At 47.9% G+C, this 19,558-nt stretch overlaps 1 protein-coding gene across 2 annotated transcripts in view; it reads right to left on the bottom strand.

Annotated features, from left to right (window-relative positions):
• The window catches only part of fam20b (FAM20B glycosaminoglycan xylosylkinase), a 388,233-nt gene extending 373,442 nt beyond the window's left edge, over positions 1-14,791 (bottom strand). For both annotated transcript variants that reach the window (XM_070887418.1, XM_070887420.1), the window contains exon 1: positions 14,752-14,791. The gene's annotated coding sequence lies outside the window, so the exon portion shown is untranslated. The remainder of the gene's footprint in view (positions 1-14,751) is intronic.
• Positions 14,792-19,558: the final 4,767 nt, after the last annotated feature.

Here is a 19,558-nt window from a genome sequence, read left to right as displayed (position 1 = left end):
CACCAAGGCCTATATCAGTTCAATAGGCTACCATTTGAAGTGTCTTCCGCCCCCCACATATTCCAGGAGGTGATGAATCAAATTGTGCAAGGTATTGAAGGGAGAGTGTGTTATTTGGATGACATACTCATCAAGCAGGCAAATCCATGCCAAACGGCTAGAGCAGCACAGAGTAAGAGTGACTGGACACAAGTGTAAGAGTGTACCATGTTAGTTCACTATGACGTATCTAAGAAGATCAAGCTAGCGTACGTCACCTCTCCATACGGATTTGGGGCAGTGATCTGTCATGTACTAGATAGTGGGGAGGAGAGTCCAGGAGAGAAAACGGGTAATTATAGATCAGTTAGCCTGACATCAGCAGTGGGGAAAATGTTGGAATCAATTGTTAAAGATGAAATAGCAACACATTTGGAAAGCAGTGACGGGATCGGTCCAAGTCAACATGGATTTATGAAAGGGAAATCATGCTTGACAAATCTTCTAGAATTTTTTGAGAATGTAACTAGTAGAGTGGACAAGGGAAAACCAGTGGATGTGGTGTATTTGGACTTTCAAAAGGCTTTTGACAAGATCCCACACAAGAGATTGGTGTGCAAAATTAAAGCACATGGTAATGGGGGCAATGTACTGACATGGATAGAGAACTGGTTGGCAGACCGGAAGCAGGAGAGTCGGGATAAATGGGTCCTTTTCAGAATGTCAGGCAGTGACTAGTGGGGTGCCGCAGGGCTCAGTGCTGGGACCCCAGCTATTTAAAATATACATTAATGATTTAGAAGAAGAAATTGAGTGTAATATCTCCAAGTTTGCAGATGACACTAAAGCTGGGTGGTGGACTGAGCTGTGAGGAGGATGCTAAGAGGCTGCAGGGCGACTTGGACAGGTTAGGTGAGTGGGCAAATGCATGGCAGTTGCAGTACAATGTGGATAAATGTGAGTTTATCCACTTTGGTGGCAAAAACACAAAGGCAGAATATTTTCTGAATGGCGGCAGATTAGGAAAAGGGGAGGTACAATGAGACCTGGGTGTCATGGTACATCAGTCATTGAAAGTTGGCATGCAGGTACAGCAGGTGGTGAAGAAGGCAAATGGTATGTTGGCCTTCATAGCAAGGGGATTTGAGTATAGGAGCAGGGAGGTCCTTACTGCAGTTGTACAGGGCCATGGTGAGGCCTCACCTGGAATATTGTGTTCAGTTTTGGTTTCCTAATCTGAGGAAGGATGTTCTTGCTATTGAGGGAGTGCAGAGAAGGTTCATCAGACTGATTCCCGGGATGGCAGGACTGCCATATGAGGAGAGACTGGATCGACTGGGCCTGTATTCACTGGAGTTTAGAAGGATGAGAGGGGATCTCATAGAAACATATAAAATTCTGACGGGACTGGACAAGTTAGATGCAGGAAGAATGTTCCCGATGTTGGGGAAGTCCAGAACCAGGGGACACAATCTAAGGATAAGAGGTAAGCCATTTAGGACTGAGACGAGGAGAAACTTCTTCACTCAGAGAGTTGTTAACCTGTGGAATTCCCTACCGCAGAGAGTTGTTGATGCCAGTTCGTTGGATATATTCAAGAGGGAGTTAGATGTGACCCTTACAGCTAAAGGGATCAAGGAGTATGGAGAGAAAGCAGGAAAGGGGTACTGAGGTGAATGATCAACCATGATCTTATTGAATTGTGGTGCAGGCTCGAAGGGCCGAATGGCCTACTCCTGCACCTAGTTTCTATGTTTCTAATTCACGCACTCTCAGTGCCAATGAGCGGAATTATGCGCAGATCAAAAGGGAAGCTTTGGCATTGATTATTGGGGTCAAGAAGTTTCACAAAAACTTGTTTGGTCAGAAGTTTACCATAGTTACTGACCATAAACTCCTGACTGCAATCCTCCATTCAAAGTCCTCAGTTCCAACCTTAGCTGCAGCCCGAATGCAGTGATGGGCTTTGATTTTGTCAGCATATACCTAAGACATTAAGTACAGACGATTAGCTGATCACAGTAATACTGATGCAATGTCCAGGTTGCCATCCCCATCACAAGTTACACCCAATAGGGAAGAAGTGCTCTATTTTTCATACATTGATGAGCTGAAGAGATTGGTAGAGCAACCAAACGTGATCCAAAGGTGCATTCAAAGGTGCATGATTACGTAGCAAGTGGATGGCCAATCCAGGTATCAGAGGTATCAATGAATTGTCAGTGGATAAAGATTGTATCATGTTGTGAGCAAGAGTGGTTATCCAATTAGGTTCAGGTCCAAATTGTTAGGAGATCTTTATGACCAGCACCTGGGAATGTGCTTGACCAAGAGTTTTGCATGCAGTTTTGCATCCCGTCTGCTGCTACCCTCATCCCCAGGAATTCTACCTCTGGAGCTAGGAAGACGCACCTCGCCTTTTTCAGTCGCAGCCCTACCCGGTCCAGTCTGCGTAGCACCTCCTCCAGGTTGTGGAGGTGTTCTTCAGTATCGTAACCCGTGATGAGGATGTTGTCCTGAAAAACCACCGTCCCTGGAATCGACTTGAGGAGGCTTTTCATATTTCGTTGGAAGATCGCGGCGGCCGAGCGAATCCCGAACGGTAATCTGTTGTACTCAAACAACCCCTTGTGTGTCGTGATGGTGGTCAGCTTCTTCGACTCACTTGCCAGCTCCTGGGTCATATAAGCTGAGGTCAGGTCCAATTTTGAAAAAAGTTTGCCACCGGATAGCGTCGCAAAGAGGTCCTCCGCTCTTGGAAGCGGATACTGGTCTTGGAGTGACACCTGATTGATGGTGGCCTTGTAATCGCCACATATCCTGACCGACCCATCCGCCTTGAGCACCGGCACAATCGGGCTCGCCCAGTCACTGAATTCGACTGGCGAGATGATGCCTTCCCTCAGCAGGCGGTCCAATTCGCCTTCTATCTTTTCCCGCATCACGTTCGGCACCGTTCTGGCCTTGTGGTGTACTGGTGTCCGGGTTTATGTGAATCACTACCTTGGCCCCCATGAAAGTACGAATGCCGGGTTGAAATAATGAGTCAAATTTGTCCAGGATCTGTGAGCATGATACTCGCTCCACAGAGGAAATTGCATTGAGATCGCCCCATTTCCAGTTCATGACAGCAAGCCAACTCCTCCCCAGCAGTGCGGGACCGTCCCCCGGGACAACCCAGAGTGGCAACCTGTTCTCCGAATCTTTGTGGGTCACGACTACTGTGGCGCTGCCTGGCAGCGGAATGATCTCCTTTGTGTATGTCCGTAGCTGTGCGTCAATCGGCGATAATTTTGGCCTCCTGGCCTTGGACGCCCACAACATTTTGAACTGTTTGATACCCATCAGGGACTGGCTGGCCCCCGTATCCAGCTCCATTAACACTGGGATGCCATTGAGGAGCACTTTCATCATTATCGGTGGCGTCCTGGTGTATGAACTGTATAGGTGCTCCACATGAACTCGCTGAACTTCAGCTTCCAGCGATTTCCCCCAGCGTTCATTTTTGCAATTTCTGCAGGTATTTTGCTCATCTCTGAGTGTGTGCCTCCATGCCTCCAACATGAGTTGCTGTTTGAAACAAAAGATCCCTTGACAGTCGATCGTCCCTGACTGCCCGTTATTGTCCTTGAGTGCGTCATTAACAGATGTTGATGGCCCCATTACTGGCCACATTGTCCCTTGCAATGGCGTGAATCGCCGTTCAACTTGCCATTGTCTCTGTCGAGCTCCCCCTCTGGGTTTGACTACATGTTGGGGCATGCCCGACTGCCCTTGTCTGCCTGGAGAACTGTGTGCTGCTTTAACAATGTTGAATCTCTGCCCCAACCATTCCCTAACACAGGACCTCTTGTCTGTTCTGCTCGTGGCCATGCTCACGTAGTTTAAATCCCAGTTTCTCATCGCCATTGATACGTCCTTACTATACAGTATAAATGCACACGAGGTCCATGCTTGAGAGGTCAGTCTGTGACCTGTCCTTTATTCCATAGCACTCAAGTGATGGAAGTGGAGCTTGCCCTTTTATATCTGAAGGTCCAGGTTAGGAATGTCTCCCACCACCTAGTGGTCATTGTTCTCACAGTGTACAACTTAGGTCAGATTATACATGGTTACAATGCTGGTTGAATACATGACATCGCCAGGTTTAGATAAAGAGATGGAGTACATTGTCAATCAGTGAGTGTATCACATGCCAATCGGTGAGCAAGAAACCACCATCAGTGCTATTACAGCCATGGAAATGGCTTCCCAGGGTATAGCAAAGGTTGCACGTAGACTTTACTGAGCTAGAAGGACAGCAATTGTTCATAGTAATAGTCACTCGAGTGGGTGGAGATGTTTCCGATGCGAAAAATAACAAGCAAAACACGAGACAATTTGTGAAGATTGTTTTCTTCATATGACCTCCCAGAAGAAAGTGTGTCTGATAATGGGCCTTAATTTTGTTCAGTGAAATTCATACAGTTCATGAGCAGAAATGGTGTGAAACATACCAAAATTCCACCGTACCACCCTGCTTCAAATGGTGCAGCAGAGCACACAGTGCAGCTTGTAAAACATGCTCTCATCAAGCAAATGTTGGATCCAAATCTAAATGGCAGTTGTCTTTGGACCACAAACTGGCACCTTTTCTGATTACCTATCGGAATACTTCTCTTACCAGTACTGGTCGAAAATCAGTAGCGTTGTTTCTCAAATGACAGCCACGAACCAGGATCTCATTGTTAAAGCCAAACTTGGCAGAGTCAGTAGAAGATAAACAATCAAGGCAAAAAGAGAGTCACGATAAAGGTAGAATTAGAGGGCTCAATTTTGCTCAACCCCTTTTTTCGGCAACTTTGCGCGCTGGAAACGGTGCTGGAAAAAAAGTCGCACCATCCTGGCCACTCTTCCGAGTTCCCGGAATCCAGCATGGCGTGCATTGTGAAGTGGGGGGGGGGGGCGGAGCAACAGGCCAGCGCAGTAAGCACTGCCTGCAACTGCGCGTATACGCAGTGAAGTCCGCGTGCATGCTCCTGCCCTCCCAGCGTGTCCTGCGGGCTGTGAGCAGGACCCGATGCTCGCAGCCCCTATCCCCGACCGAAGGGATGCCCCGATCTCGCCGCACCCTATCCCCGGCCGAGTGGCCTCCCGCACCGGCCTCCCGGCCCACTGAGTTCCCGGGTGAGGTAGGACTTCAAATTTTTTTTTAATTTATTGATGGTTGTGCAGAGTGTTTTGATGGTTGGAGGGGGGGGGGCCTTTTAAAAAAAAAACATGATTCTGACATAAAGGTACGACTTCTATTTTTTATTTGTTATTGATTGATTGTTTATTACTTTTTGTGGTTTGTTTAGTGCTTTGTCAGTCTTGGTGTAGGTCCTCAGCTTCCTTGTATTTTGTATTTGTTATTGAATGCTTATTTTTGTGCTTTGTTTAGTGCTTTGTAAGTCTTGGTGCTTTAAATGTACTAACCTGCGCTGATTTCTTAACTGCCCGCAAGATTTTTCAGAGCTGGCCACATACGCTGACCCAAGTCGATTTGGAGTAAGTTTTTGCTGGCCAAAGTGGCATAAATGGCCAAAACTGGCGTAAGTGTCTGGGAACGCCCCCTTTTGAAAAAAAAACTGAACTAAAAAAAAATTGTACTTAACTGACTTACTCTGGAGCAAATTTTGGGGGGAAAATGGCATTTTTTTAAACTTATGCCAGCAAAAACAACTCACTCCAAAAAAACTGATGCAAGTCATGGCCAAAATTGGACCCAGAGAGAGAAGTGAATAGTTGAATCAGAAGGTTAGAGTGAAGAATCATGGTTAAAGTGGTTACCAGGAAGAGTCGTGAAGATATGTGGCCCTCGCACATATTTGGTCAAGATATATGATCATGGAAAGGATATGTTTGTTCCCATTGATCATATCTTACCTACAGATGTGGAAGGAGTTGAAAATCTGGATGATTCAATTTATTCTGATGAGTCAGATAGTCTTGTTCCAAGCAGAGTGTCAGCTGTGGCTCACTGTTTCCACACGTTGGGGAATCTAGAATTAGGGGGCACAGTTTAAGAATAAGAAGTCGCCTATTTAGAACTGAGATGAGGAGGAAATTCTTCTCTCAGAGGGTGTGAATCTTCGGAATTCTCTACCCCAGAGAGCTGTGAAAGGCTGGGTCATTGAATATATTTAAGGTGGAGATTTTTAAACGATAAAGGAGTGAAGGGAAATGGGGAACGGACAGGGAAGTGGAGCTGAACCCAAGATCAGATCAGCCATAATCTTATTAAATGGCGGAGCAGGCTCGAGGGACCAATGGCCTACTCCTGCTCCTATTTCTTATGTTCTTATTTATGATCTGCCAGCCAGTTCTGAATCCAGCTCAATATATTTCCACTAATACCAGAGGCTTTGATCTAATTGAGATGCTTCTTATGTGGTACCTTATCAAAAGCTTTTTGGAAATCTAAGTAGACAATTTCTACTGGACTTCCTTCATCCACCAACTTTATAACTTCTTCAAAAATTAGAATTAGATTTTAAGATATAACCTTTTTATGAAGCCATGTTGGGTGTCCCTAATATGTCCCTTCCTATCCAAGTATTCATATATTGCATTCTTTCAAACATCTTACCTATTGCTGATGTTAAACAAATAGGTCTGTAGTTACCTGGGTGTGTCTGGTCACCTTTTTTAAAGATGGGGACTACATTGGCCTCTTTCCAATATATAGGAACCATTCCAGAGTGCAGTGAGCTATTAAAAATAGGCTAGGGCTCGTCCAGCACAGTCCCCCATCTCCCTGAGGACCCTTGGGTGAATATCATCTGGTCCGGCTGCTCTATCTACTTTCAAGTTCTTAATTCTTTCGGAAACAATGTGTTCATTTATGTTAATTCTAGTTTTGTTAGTACCATTATTAAATTATAATAGTTGAGCATTACCTTCAAGGGTGATGACCGATGCAAAGTACTCATTTAATATTTCCGCCATAGCCAGTGAATCTTTTGTAGCCTGTCCTTGAACACCCTTCGATGGCCACATGGTGGATGTGGAGAAACTGGTTCCACTTGTGGGTAAGTCCAAATTAAGGGGGCATAAATATGATAAACATTTACAGATCAAATATAGAATTTCAGAGAAATTTCTTTACACAGAAAGTGGTGAAAATGAGAAACTCGGTACCACCTGGAATGGCTGAAGCAGATCGCAGTGTCACAATTAAGGAGAGGATTAATGCATACACGAGGGAGGAGGGAATAGAGGAATACAGCTTGGGGTGCTGGGTGGGATTAAGTAATTAAAATGGGGCGAGGCTCTTGTGGACTAGTTGGGGCAAATGGTTTGTTTCTTTGCTGTAAATTCTCCCATATGTTTACATACTGGGGCGGAACTTAAACCAATACAGCTTGGAGGTGAGAGAGCTGTTAATGAGCCAAGCTGACAGTTAGAACACTTCAACCTCCATGATTGACTATAATGCTAACACTCACTGCCTGAGCTCATACCTAAAGAATGTAACCACTTGGGTGCAGTACCCAAGGCCTTCTAGTACAGGGTACTGAACCCATAGCCGGTCAGAAAAGGAGGAGATAACATTAGAGAGAGAAAAAAAGTTACGTTTATTTTCTACATTTGGTAAAAAGGGGAATAATTATTCTTTAGCTTTTCATTGAACCATCTCCACTCAGTTGTATTTTTCAGGTATAAAAGGGGAAGCTCCACCCACCTTCATCACTTCTTGATCCTGTGAATAAAGGTTAGGTCACAGAGTGACTTTGTCTGCAGAATGTGCCTTGTGTGAATTTATAGTAGTGTGTAAGGACACAACATTTGGCGACGAGAAACGGGAATCAACGACTCACGAGAATGGCCACCGGTAGCACAGAGGAACGGTACTGTGTTGGTGAGGACTGGGACGATTTCGTTGAAAGGCTCCAGCAGAGCTTTGTCACGAAGGACTGGCTGGGAGATGCATCGGCTGACAAGCGAAGGGAGCATCTACTGACCAGCTGTGGACCTAAGACGTACACGCTGATGAAAGACCTGCTCACACCCGAGAAGCCGGCGGACAAAACCTTCGAGGAGCTCAGCAAACTGATCGATGAGCACCTCAAACCGGCGAGCAGTATACACATGGCCCAACACCGATTCTATACACACCGACGTCGGGAAGGACAAAGCATATCGGACTTTATTGCGGACCTTTGACGGTTGGCCAGCCTCTGTAAGTTCACAGTCGCCTGCAGGGGGGTGATGTTATGGGATTTCTTCATTGAGGGCATTGGGCATGCCAGGATTTTCAGAAAGCTAATTGAGACCAAGGACTTGACCTTGGAAGCGGCGGCGTTGATGTCTCAGACCTTCATGGCGGGGGAGGAGGAAACCAAGATAATATACGCGCACAACTCTGCTACCAACGTGGCGATGGAGCAGGGAGTTAACATTGTAAATGTGACTCAGAACCCCGCAGGCAGGCAAGGGCAATTCGACACCACCCAGGCAGCAACAGACTCGAGAGTGGGTCCTCAACAGAGATAATGGCAGGTTGAATGGACAATTACACCATCACAAGGGATAATATGTCCTGGGATGGGGCCATTAACACCCACTAACAGAGTGCTCAAGAGTAATCAATCAGAGAGGAATGCCTGGTAACAGCCCTTTTGTTCACAACAATCTCTGCTCATACTGCAGGTGTGGGGGCAGACATGCTGCAAAAATCTGCATGTGTCAACAATTCATCTGTAGAAATTGTAACTTCAGTGGACATTTAGCCAGAATGTGCAGGAAGCCCGCAGCGAGGCTAATTTACGAGGCAGATGAACCACAAGAGGGGTCTGTAAGGCAGGGTGATGCTTGGGACACAGCAATGGATGCTGAAGTTCAGCGGGTTCAGGTGGCAAACATCCACAGCTCATATACTAAAACGCCACCTATGATGATGAAAGTCCCATTAAACGGCATCCCCGGTACGCATGGAGCTGGACACAGGGGCCAGCCAGTCACTTATGAGTGTCCAACAATTCGAGAAACTATGGCCACTCAGAGCTAGCAGACCCAAACTAGAACGCATTGACACACAATTACGGACGCACACCAAAGAGATCATCCCAGTGCTAGGCAGTGCAATGTTGGTGGTCACACATAATGGATCAGAGAACCGACTACCACTCTGGATTGTCCCGGGAAATGGTCCCGCGCTTTTGAGGAGGAGCTGGCTAGCAGAGATGAACTGGAAATGGGGGAATGTGCATGCCATTTCATCTGTGGAGCGAAGTTCATGCTCACAGGTCCTACAGAAATTTGAGTCACTATTTCAACCCGGTGTCTGGAATTTCAAAAGGTACCAAAGTAGTGATACGCATCATCCTGGACGCCAGACCAGTGCACCATAAAGCCAGAGCTGTGCCGTATGTGATGCGGGAGAAAATTGAGAGTGAGTTGGACAGGTTGCTAAGAGAGGGCATAATATCGCCCATTGAATTCAGCGACTCGGCAAGCCCCATCGTCCCTGTCCTAAAAACGGATAGCTCGGTCAGGATCTGTGGCGACTACAAGGCCACTATCAACCGAGTGTCACTACAAGACCAGGAGTGTCACTACAAGACAAGACCTAGTTCTGAGAGCGGAGGATCTTTTTGCCACGCTGGCAGGCGGCAAGCTGTTCACCAAGTTGGACCTAACTTCAGCCTACATGACCCAGGAACTGGCCGAAGAATCCAAGCTACTGACCACCATCACCACGCACAAGGGGCTGTTTGTCTACAGCACGTGTCCGTTTGGCATTCGTTCAGCAGCCGCTATCTTTCAAAGGAACATGGAAAGCCTGCTCAAATTCACCCCTGGAACAATCGTATTTCAGGACGACATCCTTATCACGGGTCGAGACACCAAGGAACACCTCCACAACCTGGAGGGGGTGCTACGCTGACTGGACCGGGTAGACCTGCAACTAAAGAAGTCCAAGTGTGCGTTTTTGGCCCCAGAGGTCGAGTTTTTGGGCAGGAGTTTGCCGCAGACGGGATCCAGCCTACCGAATCCAAAACGGAGGCGATTCGTCGTGCGCCCAGGCCTGACAACACATCGGAGTTGCGTTCATTTCTGGGATTCTTGAACTATTTCGGGAACTTTCTGCCGAACTTAAGCACATTGTTGGAGCCGTTATACGTGCTCTTGCGTAAGGGTTGCGATTGGTTTTGGGGGGGGCTGTCAGGAACGGGCGTTCAATCGGTTGCGGAATCTACTTTGTTCTAATAAGCTATTGACCCTGTACAACCCCTGTAAGAAATTGGTTTTGACATGTGATGCATCATCCTATGAGGTTGGGTGCGTGTTGCAGCAGAGTAATGATGAGGGCCAACTCCAACCTGTGGCTTATGCCTCCAGGTCGCTCTCCCAAGCAGAAAGGGGATATGGGATAGTTGAAAAGGAAGCACTCGCATGTGTCTACGGGGTGAAAAAGATGCACCAGCATCTTTTTGGCAGAAGGTTAGAGTTAGAAACGGACCACAAGCCGTTAACATCCCTGTTGTCAGACAGCAAAGCTGTCAATGCCAATGCGTCAGCTCGCATACAACGATGGGCTCTAACGCTGGCTGCGTATGACATCATACGTCACAGGCCAGGCACTGAAAATTGCACTGACGCGCTCAGCATACTTCCACTGGCCACCACTGAGGGGGCAGCGGAGCAAAGCGCTGAGATGGTCATGGCTGTCGATGCTTTTGACAGCGCAGGCTCCCCCATCACAGCTCGCCAGATCAAAATCTGGACCAACAGAGATCCCCTTCTATCCTTGATTAAGAAATGTGTCCTGACTGGGGATTGGGCGCCTGCACACGGAGCATGCCCCGAGGAGGTCAGACTGTTTCACAGACGGATGGATGAGCTCTCCATCCAAGCCGACTGCCTACTATAGGGCAACCGAGTAGTCATGCCCCAGAAGGGAAGAGAAGCATTCATCAGGGAACTCCACAGCGAGCACCCAGGTATCGTGCTAATCAAGGCCATTACGCAAATGAAGGCCATTGCCCGGTCACATGTATGGTGGCCGGGAATTGACTCAGACCTGGAACACTGTGTTCGCAGGTGCACAACGTATGCCCAGCTGGGCAATGCCACCAGGGAGGCCCCACTCAGTCCGTGGCACTGGCCCACCAGGCCATGGTCACGTATTCACGTTGACTACGCAGGCCCGTTCATGGGAAAAATGTTCCTCATTGTTGTTGATGCGTACTCTAAATGGATCGAGTGCATCATATTGAATTCGTGCACGACATCCACCACAGTGGAGAGTCTGCGTGCGGTCTTTGCGACCCACGGCTTGCCGGACATCCTTGTTAGCGACAACGGCCCGTATTTCACTAGCTATGAATTCCGGGAGATCATGTCGGGTAATGGCATCAAACATGTCAGGACAGCACCGTTCAAGCCGGCCTCCAATGGCCAGGCGGAATGTGCGGTCCAAATCATAAAACAAGGCATGCTCCGGATTCAAGGACCCTCCCTTCAATACCGCCTATCGCGCCTCCTGCTGCCCTATAGGTCCCGACCGCACTCGCTCACGGGGGTCTCGCCCGCGGAACTACTCAAGGCACGTACACTAAAATCTCAGCTGTCCCTCATTCATCCAAGCCTGTCAGACATTGTTGAGGGCAAGCGCCAGTCCCAAAATGAGTGCCATGACCGTAACTCAAAATGGAGATGTGTAAAAATTGATGACCCTGTATTTGTTCTTAATCACGCTTTGGGGCCCAAGTGGCTTGAGGGTACTGTAATTGGCAAAGAGGGGAATAGGGTCATAGTGGTCAGACTTAACAATGGACAGATATGCTGCAAGCATCTGGACCAAGTAAAAAAAAGGTTCAGCATGGCCACTAAGGAACCTGAGGAAGATCATGAGATGCTGCCCACACCACCGCCAGTGAACGAGCAACAAGAACCGTCAGCAGCATGCACAGTCCCTGCGGTCAGCCCAGACAAGCCGGAATCACCACAGAGGACAGAGACGAATGCCAAGGCTCAACAACCAGAGCCCCAACTGCGGCGCTCCACGAGAGAGCGTCGACCACCCGAAAGACTTAATCTTTGAGCCACAAGACGTGGGGGGAGGGTGATGTCATGTATGTAACCTTCATGTAACAATACTGCATACTATATACACCTAAGAAATGCACACCTTGACCACAGGGGGTGAACTTATGGGAGACACTCCTAGCCTGGTCTTTCAGGTATAAAAGGGGAAGCTCCACCCACCTTCATCACTTCTTGGTCCTGTGAATAAAGGTTAGGTCACAGAGTGACTTTGTCAACAGAATGTGCCTCGTGTGAATTTATAGTAGTGTGTAAGGACACAACAGGTTTTAAGGAGCATCTTAAATGGGGAGCAGTACTGAGGTGGAGATGTTTCGAGAGGGAATTCCAGAGTTTAGGAATTAAGCAGTTGAAGGCACGGCCACCAATGTAGGGGAGTTGTAAATCGGTGATGCGCAGGAGGCCAGAATTGGAGGAGTGCAGAAAGCTTGAATAAGTATTCTAGGTGTACAATAGATTTCTTCTTTTCAAGAGGTTGCAGAGGAGATTTACCAGAAATGATACCGGGGAGAGAGAATTCAGCATCTGGAGAGGTGAGAGAAGCTAGGATTGTTCTCCTTCGAGCAAAGCATGTTAAAGGAAGATTTAATAGTGTTTAAAATTATGAAGGTATTTGATACGGTAGATAGGGAGAAACGGTTTCCACTGGCAAGAGGGCTGATTTAAGATAATTAGCAAAATAAGCCATGGGGGAGAGGAGAATTCTTTTTTACTCAGCGAGTTATGATGATGTGGAATACACTGCCTGAAAGCAGATTCAATAGTAACTTTTAAAAGGGAATTAGATATATACTTGAAAAGGAGACATTTGCAGGACTATGGGGAAAGGAGAGTGGGATTAATTAATAGCTCTTTCAGAGAATCGGCACAAATGACCTCCTCCTGTGCTGTACGATTCCAGGAACCTCCAACTAGGACTGCAGAAAAATAACTGCACTATTTACAACTCTTTTGGGGGGGAACAAAATAAACGTTAGATCAAGTGCCCCCCGATCTGGGGGACTGCACCATTTACAATTGGGAATTTGCTGACCAGCTGTGGCTAATAATATACATTTACAGCTCAATGTAAACGGAGCATCGGAGAGCTAGAAAAGAGCTCTATGCGAGTGTGTTGGACGCAACCCACGTCATGAGCCCATGTCGATGGTGCGAGGCTGTGACCGAAGGGAGGAGAGACGAGGAAAAGAAGAAAACTCAAAGCTTTCGACGTCCGTCAGTCCCGGCCATGCCTTCTTAAAATGCAAATGTTTTCGAGTCTTGATTTGAGCCAAAAGTAACACAGGGTGGAGGAAAGTTTTATAAAGTATTTACTGCGCTAACGGCAGATAAATATTAGGCTTTGAAAAAAAACTAGAAAAAATAAGATACTTCTGAATGAATAGAACTTTTTATTGCTCTGCTTGTGATGTAATACATGAGTGACAAGTGGAAATTCTTTTCTCATTAGCTATGGCAGTTTTAGTTGATTCCACAGTAGCCAATAGACCTAAAACATAAAAGAACACCAAGGTCTTATAATACACAGAGGCAGCTCAACATGTCTTGGTAGTGAGTCATACAGGCTAAAAAAGTCCCAGAATTAAACCCAGGTCTGTGCTTGAACTATCTGACTAACTAAGAAAGGCTTGCATTTATAGAGTGCCTTTCATGACCTCAGGTCATTCCAAAGCACTTTACAGCCAATTAAGTACTTTTGAAATGTAGTCACTGTTGTAATGTAGGAGGAAATCATTGGCAGCTAATTATTACATAGCAAGGTCCCACAAAGAGAAATGTGATAATGACCAGATAACCTGTTTTAGTGATGTTGATTGAGAGATAAATATTGGCCGCAACACTGGAAAGAATTTTCCAGCTCTTCTTCGAAATAGTGTCTTGGGATCTTGTGAGTCCAGCTGAGAGAACAGACGGGGCTTCAGTTTAACGTCTTATCCAAACGACGCAAGACAGTTAGGCAGCATGGCTCAGAAAGGCACTGGTTTGATAGCAGGTTCGCTGCGGTGATTGTGAGGCCAAAAGGAAAACTGAGGATGGGGGAAGAAGTGGTGCTTGTACCTTCAGATAATCAACTGTCCATTTCCTTTTTGGATTTTTCAATTAAGTCTCGCATTAAGTATTTATCTGTTCCCTATGCCAACAACAGAAAAAGGTCTTCCTTCAATTTTTTTCTCTCCTCCAGACATTGATTCATGGTTGCCGGCGGTGAACATGTGGAACAATTTGCAAGGCAGGCAGATAGCATCTGCAAATTCAAAAGGGAGATAGATAGTAGATAGTTTTAGGGGTATAATATAGCATGATAATGGTAAACTTTGGAACCAGCCAGATATGCTGCAATAGGCTTATGTTCCTCTGTTTGGTTTTAGTCCCTTAGGGGACAGGCTATCTTCCAAGACATGGGGCTGGATTTTCGGCTTTGCTCATTTTGGGGCGGTAAAGTTGGCAAAATTGGGCAGTTGGGCCCCGAGTGTGGGGTGGAGCGCTAAGGGAGGCGTTACACACTTCTCTTAGGGTGTTGGGCTGGCTGAGCATAGGAAATTCCAGAGCTAAACAGCCGAGCCAGGAGCGCTCTAAGAGAAAAAAAACCTGAAAAAAAACCCACCAAAAACATTCCCAATGCATAGCCCACGTCACCACAACATAAATTGCAAAAAAAAAGGAAAACAACCACACTTACCTGAGGTGGACTTTACTTACCTCACTATAGGTTGTACTGTCTGTTTTCACAGGCGGACACAGCAGGTCGCGCTGTAGGGTGTACGGGTCGCGTGGCAGTCAAAAAGTGAGCCGGTGTCACACCCAGGGGCGTGTCACACCGGCTCACCTCTTCCGGGTGGTAATGCACCGTGCTCTGCCGAAACCGGCTGCGAAAACCCTGGCAGGGCGCTGGAAGCTGGCCGTCCACCCAGAAAGTTCACCGCCGCCATTGCCGCCCTTCCGGGGTGAAAACAGAGGCGGACAGCACCAGAAAATCTATCCCCATGTCCTTCAGTGCTGAGCTTAGATACTCTGAGCATCAGCAGTCCAGTCCACTGTCGAGCGATCACGTTCAAATCCTATCCTGAACTCAGCTGACATCCAGAGATGTGAACCAACCATCAAGGGCCACTGGATAGCAGTCAGGAATGTGAACTCGGACAGATTTTGTTTCCGCCCCATAGCCCAGGGACAGAGGCTAATTGCAATGCCCCATCACAGCTCCAGTTGAAAACAGGCAACTCAGCACAGAGCAGAGTTCGACCTTCCTCCAGAGATTTGAGCACATGATCCAGGCTGACACTCCAGTGCAGTACTGAGGGAGCTTCCGCTTCACTAGAGGAGATGCCATCTTTCAGATAAGACGTTAAACTGACAACCTGTATTCACTCTCAGGAAAATATAAAAGATCCAATGGCAATATTTCAAAAGAGAGTAGGGAAGTTCTCCTGATGTCCTGGCCAACATTTATCCCTCAACCAACACCTAAAAACAGATAATCTAGTCTTTTAATTCATTGCTGTCTGTGGGAGCTTGCTGTGCGCAAATTCGCTGCCGTGTTTCCTACATTCCCACAGTGACTACACTTCAAAAGTACCTTACTTGCTGTAAAGCGCATTGGGACATCCCGAGGTCATGAAAGGCGCTGTATAAAGGCAAGTCTTCCCTTTTCCTGGTCAGTATGGTTACTGCTGCAGACTAGTCATTACAATTATGAACATACAAAAATGATGGACCAGCCAGCCTTCTTTACACGGTCACAATATGTCACAGTCACATCATGATTCCCAACATCCCCCTCTCACCAACAGCCACGTAATCCCCCGTAGAAAAAACCCCCCAGATATAAACCCAAGGCCAATTTAGAGAAAAAATCAGAAAAATTCCTCCAACTCCACTCAGACGATCAAAACTAATCCCGTACACCATACTGATTATGATCTATATTACTTAGTTTATGACCTACCTTTTGAATGCTGTGATTATGCCCCAGCCAGGAATCATCATTACATCAGTATGTACTCCACATCATTAGCTTAAGAGTTTTTCCCCCTGACAATCAGTTCCCTCGGTTCTGACAAAGGGTCATCGACCCAAAACGTTAAATCTGCTTCCTCTCTACAGATGCTGCCTGACCTGCTGAGATTTCCAGCATTTTCTGTTTTTATCCCTTGGTTCTTTTTTGTCCCTGCTTCATAGATATGGCCACTGGCTAAAGGTCATGAATATGAACACGGACAGATTTAGTTTCCATTCCATAGCCCAAGGACACCGAATTACTTTTTTTTCTTTCCCCCATTTTCTTTTCTTTGCTCTTCTTTACTGAACATAACATAAGAAATAGGAGCAGGAGTAGGCCATTTGATATCTCGAGCCTGCCTCTCTATTCAATAAGAACATGGCTGATCTGACCCTGGCCTCAACTCCACTTCCCTGCCCGCTCCCCATAACCCTTGACTCTCCTATCGTTCAAAAATCTGTCTATCTCCACCTTAAATAAATTCAATGACCCAGCCTCCACAGCTCTCTGGGGTAGAGAATTCCAAAGATTCACGACCTCCTGAGAGAAGAAATTCTTCTTCATCTCAGTTCTAAATGGGCGACCCCTTATTCGTAAACTATGCCCCCAGTACTAGATTCCCCCACGAGGGGAAACATGCTCTCTGCATCTACCCTGTCAAGTCCCCTCAGAACCTTACATGTTTCAATATGTTTGAAGAGTCGGTGACTTCATTAAAGAGTGAAGAAAAGAAAATTGAAAAATTAAAATATATATACTTACCATCTGGCTATGAACAGAGTCTAACACATCTACACTCAAACTAGAAAAATAGGTTCCAAGGCTGATAACAGGAGCCTTGTGCAGATTTATGGATACTTGTTTGTTGGTAGTTCATATGTCGGAAGAGGAATTACTGTGATTGAAAGGCTGCATTAGAGGAAGCAGCGTGCGGCAGCCCGGCCCGGAAATCGGCACAGTCCCGGCTGCAGGACTATCAACTCGCCGGGGCCATTGGAGGGACTAGCGTGCGGTGGCCAGGCCCGGAAACTGGTGTGGTCCCGGCCTGCAAGACCATCAGCAGGTTGGGACCATTGGAGGCAGCAGCATGCGGCGGCAACATACCACTGCAGGAGGGCGACGGCTACGAAGTCAGGTCACTGATTGCGGTGCGGGCAGGCACAGCAGGAGGGGCGAAGGAGCAGCAAGAGTTTGTAGAGGGAAGTGACCGGGGCCCAGGAGAGACTTGAGTCTGAGGCCCAGAAGAGGCGAGGACCCAAGGACAGCATAGACCAGCCCACACTGCAATATGTGTGCGTGCTCGGTCTGTGCAACAGAGCTGGTCTCCAGTCGTCTTGGGTAATCTTTGCTACTGGACCAAGACCTAGCTCTGTCAAGCCCGTGTGGTGGCTGGTGTGCAAAAAATTCCAAGCACAGGCATCTTCCACCCTCTAAGATATAGTTAGGGACCTGCAATATTAGGTCCTTCATTGAAGCACCTGTGAGCTCATCCTTTTTGGCGTGGAAGCAAGTCATCCTCGACTCGAGGGACTGCCTATGATGATGATGATAATGATGTCGGTCTGCGATGCCACAACTTTTATTTTGTGCTACAGCAAAAACAGGAGAGAGATGATCAAGAGGAGATTTTTTTTTGTTGAAAATATACATGTCTCTTTATTTCTCCTGTGCAGTTTTAAACATCGTCAGGAATACAGCTATAAATGTTATTGCACGTATTCATGACCCAGTGTTGCACATTGTGGGTCCAAGTTTCGGCCTCAGTTGGTCCTGATTTTTTGGAGCAACTGGTGTAGAACGGAGTATCTTAGAAATTCAAATTCTCGGCATTTAGTTTGCTCCAGTTCTAGTCAGTTAGAACAGTTTCACTTTGGAACAGAATTTTTTTTTCAAAAGGTGGCGTGTCCGGCCACTTACGCCTGTTTTCAAAGTTTCGGCAGTGAAAACTTACTCCAAACTAACTTAGAATGGAGTAAGTGAAGATTTTTGTACGCTCGAAAAAACCTTGTCTACACTTTAGAAAATCAGGCGTAGGTTACAAATCAGGCGTAGGGAATGGTGGGGGGGGGGTTAAAGGGAAGTTTACAAACATTAAACACTTCAGTTTTACAAATAAAGAGCCATCATCAATAATAAATGATAAAAACATCAATAAATCAACCAATAAATCAATCAAAAAAAATTAATAAGAAATAATTTTTAAAAAATCAATAAATAAAACATTTTCTACTTACCGACTGCAGCACCGGGAGCCCTTCGACAGCGTGCTGGGATGCCCCCCCGGTGTGTCTCTGTCAGTGTCTCTATCTCTCTGTCTGTCTGTGTCTCTCATTCTCTGTGTTTCTGACAGCGAGGGGAGGGGGGGGGGCAGGGAGAGGGGAGGGAGGGAGGCAGAGGGGGAGGGAGGGAAGGGGGAGGGATGGGGGAGAAGGGGGAGGGATGGGGGAGAAGGGGGAGGGATGGGGGAGAAGGGGGAGGGAAGGGGGAGAAGGGGGAGGGAAGGGGGAGAAGGGGAAGAAGGGGGAGCGGGAGGGGAGAAGGGGGAGGGGGAGAGGAGAAGGGGAAGGGGGAGAGGAGAAGGGGAAGGGGGAGAGGAGAAGGGGAAGGGGGAGAGGAGAAGGGGAAGGGGGGAGGAGGAGGAGAAGGGGAAGGGGGGAGGAGGAGGAGAAGGGGAAGGGGGGAAGGGGGGAAGGGGAAGGGGGGAGAGGAGAAGGGGAAAGGGGGGGAGAGGAGAAGGGGAAAGGGGGGAGAGGAGAAGGGGAAAGAGGGGGGAGAGAAGGGGAAGGAGAGGGGGGAAGGAAAGGAGAAGGGGGGAAAGTAGAAGGGGGGAAAGGAGAAGGGGGGAAAAGGAGAAGGGGGGAAAAGGAGAAGGGGGGAAAGGAGAAGGGGGGGAAAGAAGAAGGGGGGGAAGAAGAAGGGGGGGAAAGAAGAAGGGGGGGGAAAGAAGAAGGGGGAAAGAAGAAGGGGGGAAAGCAGAAGGGGGGGAAAGAACGGGGGGGGGGGAGGCTGAACGGGCAGGGCCCGTCCCCAGCACCAGATTTACAGGTAGGTGGCGTTGGGTTGGGTCGGGTCTGGGATCCGGGGTCGGGTCGGGGGGAGCGTGGGTCGGGGTCGGGAGCATGGGTCGGGTCGGGGGGGGGGGGGGGCGGAGAGAGGTCGGGTTGGGTCCGGGGTGGGGCGGTCGGGAGCACAGGTCGGGTCGGGAGTGTGGGGGGGGGGGGGAAAGAGGAGGGAGGTCGGGTTGGTTCGAGTGTGTGGGGGGAGGGATGGAGCGCGGGTCGGTTCGGGTTGGGGGGGGGCAGAGGGAGGTCGGGTCGGGGGCGGGGGGAGGGAGGTCAGGTTGGTCGGGTCCGGTCCGGCTGGGGAGGGCGGGTCCAGTCCGGGGGGTCGGGTCGGGTCGGGTCCGGGGGCGGGGGGGGGTGAAGCGGGAGTCGAGTCGGGTTGGGAGGAAGCAGGAGTTGGGCGCGGGAGGCAGTCTTATGCATGCAGCCCCAGTGAGGCCATTCG

Source organism: Pristiophorus japonicus, chromosome 8 (assembly GCF_044704955.1).
Source record: "Pristiophorus japonicus isolate sPriJap1 chromosome 8, sPriJap1.hap1, whole genome shotgun sequence".
NCBI lineage: Eukaryota > Metazoa > Chordata > Chondrichthyes > Pristiophoridae > Pristiophorus > Pristiophorus japonicus.
Note: the sequence above shows the minus strand (reverse complement) of the source record. Positions and strands in the feature narration are given on the sequence as shown.